Source organism: Capsicum annuum, chromosome 12 (genome assembly GCF_002878395.1).
Source record: "Capsicum annuum cultivar UCD-10X-F1 chromosome 12, UCD10Xv1.1, whole genome shotgun sequence".
Classification (NCBI taxonomy): domain Eukaryota; kingdom Viridiplantae; phylum Streptophyta; class Magnoliopsida; order Solanales; family Solanaceae; genus Capsicum; species Capsicum annuum.
The window spans coordinates 3,737,241-3,741,522 of NC_061122.1; positions in this window are offsets into that span (position 1 = coordinate 3,737,241).

Genomic DNA, 4,282 nt, shown 5'->3' on the forward strand with positions numbered 1-4,282 from the left:
TTCAAGTTTAACTGCACTCACTGCACTCTGGGGTCAGAAATATGGCAATATGTAAAATTAATAGAACTTAACCCGAAAGACCACACATGAAAGTGGAAAGCCCAGTGCTAATACTGCCTTTTGAGATACACTCTATATTTTGATAGCCCTAATAGTCATAGTATAAGGCTTGCACACATATTTCTATCTATTCAACCTTCAAAACTCAAACTTGGATTCTAACACTTAACATGGATATCACCAAGCCTTTGATGAACCAAACCACTTTCAACATAGCATACCAATATCGCGACTCCAAACTTATGACTCATCACTATGAGAATCAAGATCTTAACAAAGGCCCAACACTACCAATCAAAACTCTTTAACGAGGCTATCTATAACACCATATACCATCTAACTAGTCTTTTTCCACCTAGCAACTCAACGGTACCACTAGCCACACAAATCATGTAATGGCCTTAAAAAATACTGCAACCTCATATCACCTTGGCATACTTCTACATCATACATAAAACATCATACTTCATTGCGAATCAATTAAACTTAATCTCTTGTGTACACTGTTCAAGCCTATTAGATCACTTCTATAAAACTGGTATCATTACCCGAGCAATCATCTCATCCACCTTCATGGACTTCAATGGTTCAAACTTGATGTCTAGTGCTAAACATAATTTTTACAACCCAACCTTACGCATAATTATCACTTGGAAACTATGAAATAAACATCAAGAAACACTAGTATGCTAGAACTTCACAACCACAATAACCTATCATGACCTTACGACTTTCCTTATCATAATCCATTTGCACATACTATTTCAACACATCAAGCCTGCTAATTTAATCTCACAAAACATGCATCATCAATCTCATGCCACCATTCCTACATCCACATTCTACATTAAATTCAAGCCAATGGTCTAGAATCAATCATCTACCACCAATGACAAGTGCAACATACTATGCTAGTCCATAACATTGACATATTCAATTCAAACACCTCAAAATCCACTAGATACCTTCTCACAAGTTGAACTAGGTTACAACTACCAACGAAAAGAAGGTCAAGGGGTAAAGTTACATAATAGACATAATCAACCTTAATCTTATATTATAACCCCATACAATCTTTTCTACTTATACGGATTTCTCACCTCATACTTACTCACTCAATCATACATTTAGACTGCCTTCAATTTCCACAACAACCATGAGTCTATAAATATAACTTAATGGCTAATATAGCTATTTTCACACTTCAAGCAACCGACAAATCACCCTGACTAACAACTCCTTCTCTACCTTCTACTAAACTAACACAGAAGGACGTATGACTTATTACCAACTCAATCTCATGTGAAAAGATCTGAATATACAAATATTCAACCAACACAAGAACAACAAGTTGCTAGTGAATCTAAATAGGCCTCACATGGCTTCACTAGACTTTAATTTTTTTGTGTTTTGAACAAGAAAATGAAATGAATAACAAAGCAACTATGCTAGTGAATCGAAAAAGGCCCACACGGCTTCACTAGACTTTGATTTTATTTTTCAAAAACACCATGATAACAAGATTACATATTACAAGAGATACAAAGTTGATACACAATATTCAATGATCTAAGGATACATATCTTACTCTGTATAAATAAAATTTTGAGTCAAACACTCCTACCACGGACTACCATACAATCCGCAATTAGTAATACCATATTATCCTACCATAAAAAAATGGTAAATCATTCTCAATCAATAGTTATTCGGCTATAAATATTTATTTACACAAAGGTCACCCGCACACTCACCCCTAACCTTGTGACTTAATATCACCAACTTCTTGGTCTAAATTTACTACCAATAGGTCATGGCAATAACACTTTAACTTATGCTACTATTCGGGTGGAAATACAGTTCCAACATTCTGCTATACATTGTCCACATCTGTAACAAGATTTTGAGAGGGACTAGATGCACTTAATACCTTAAGCTATAAAGCATGATTCCATCAGGATCAATGTTTACATCAGAACATATTGAAGCACTAACAGACTCCCTTCGAGTCTTTGCACAATTTTTAAAATCTTATATGACTTGATCGGAAAGGACTATATCATGTAGATTCTAAAGTTTTTTCACTTGAATCACCCCAATAATGGGACATGTCTGAGAATATCAGAGAAAGGAAAGAATTTTGGGATGACTTTACTTTCATATGGGAGACACCATAGCACGAATGAGAGTATGAAAGAGGAACACTTTGACTCTATTGCACGAATTAGACATAAAGAAAGAAAGACATTCCTAAATGCCTAGTGACCTCCAACTTATCAGTGTGGCACGCTACACACCCATAAATAAGACTCTACCCGATGCGATTTTGCATACACCCTGGGACCATGAACCATGCTTTGATACAAAGTTTGTTACGACCCAAACTAGGGCCCTGGCCGTGACAAGTATTTCAAACTATAAAGGACCGAAACACCCCTATCTGTCTGGTAATCATGCACATAATTCATATGATAAAATAAATGTGGAAGATACATAATATAACGGAAACATGGTCAAGAATCATATGAAAATAATAATGGGGAATAATGTCCCACAACCTCAATCAACATCTAGAAAGTCGTCTGCGAAATCTCTACTACATGATTGAAACAAGTAACTATCTAAAAACTGGGACAAGACCCCCAGTAGACCCAAAACTAAAAAATGATCAATGAAACTACCAGATATTAGGCCTTCCGGAATATAGAAGGCTCACTAAGGAACTCTACAAATATGTCTGAGGAATCTACTGATTTTCTGGACCCCTAGACTGTGCCTCAGAACTTGGGAGGGAAGGGGTCAATACAAAAGTACTGGTACGCAGAGAAATCAAAACAAAAATATAATATTTTTACAAAATATAGGTGAGAGCCATTATAAAGCAGTTTCATATCAAATCACTTAAAAACACATGGGCAAAATGTAATAGTTTTCAACAACAATGTAATGCAGCTGAGCTAGGTGGAATACCCTACATATAACATTTACACCAACTGTCAAACCTCGGTTTCCACTGAGATTAGAGTATAAGTGAGGGGAAGACACACAAGATCATACAGCAGGGTGTCCCGACCCAATAAAGTATAGTAGTGCCCAAGATCACTTAGCCTGGGCTCCTAACCATAGTCCTAATTTGGGAAGGACGCAAAGTCAAGTACACAAGATCACTTAGCCTGGTACCAAATTCCCATGTCGGTAAACACGGTTACCAGCGATGAGCCCTTACACTTAAACGCCTTCTTCGAGCATCCACCTACCTCATGAAAAATCAATGCATTCAACTTTATTTAATTCCATCACATATCATATTCTGTAGGGTATCATCATACCCGACTTGCAAGCCATCAATATCACATCATTCTTTCATCCAACCATTATATTCATCATATTTCAACGAAGCAACCCTCTCCTTGCAACTCAAAAGTCATAACCATTTTCGAAATATCTCATGTCATGCTAGTCAAGATAATTTCAAACATTTCATATCATATGAGAATTCAAAACAAAATCATATCAAGAGAGGAATTTCGTATAATTCATGCTCTCAAGTTAACATATTTTCGGAATACATGCATGTTCTTATATCTTATATCAAATCACTTCAGGAATAGGCCTAATGACCAAATCAATATCATAAAATGTTTAAAACATAATCATATTCGTAATTTCAAAACCCCCATTTTGAAAACATGAATTTTAAAGCCCATTAGATTTTTGAGATAACCCCGCGTACCTCTATATACGGAAATAATAGGTGCTTCTTGAAGCCTGCGTTGCGAGAATTCCAAATCTTCAATTTGTTTTGAAAACCATGGTTGAATCTTGAGTTTCTTGGGTTTTTATTTTGAAACCCTAAGGAGAGTTCTTGAGAGAAAATTTGAGAAAAGGATTATATTTTAATGAATTGGGGGTTAAATCTGGTGTTATAGATGAAATTTGGATGAGGTGAAATGACTAAAATGCCCCTGAGAAAACAAACAAAGTCGAAACTGTCCCTCAGTTGACAAGCTGACAGGCTGAAGTAAAATGGGTATAACTCCTTACTAAGATTTTGTATTTGGATGAAACTAGTTGAATTGGAAAGAAGACTCAAAGAGCTTTCATTTGATAGGTAGCAGCTCTCCCATTTCATTATATTCAGGGAGTTATGATCGTTTGAAATTGACCCTGAAATGCTAAAAACTGGGCAATAGGCTATGCGTTTTGCTACTGTTTTGAAATC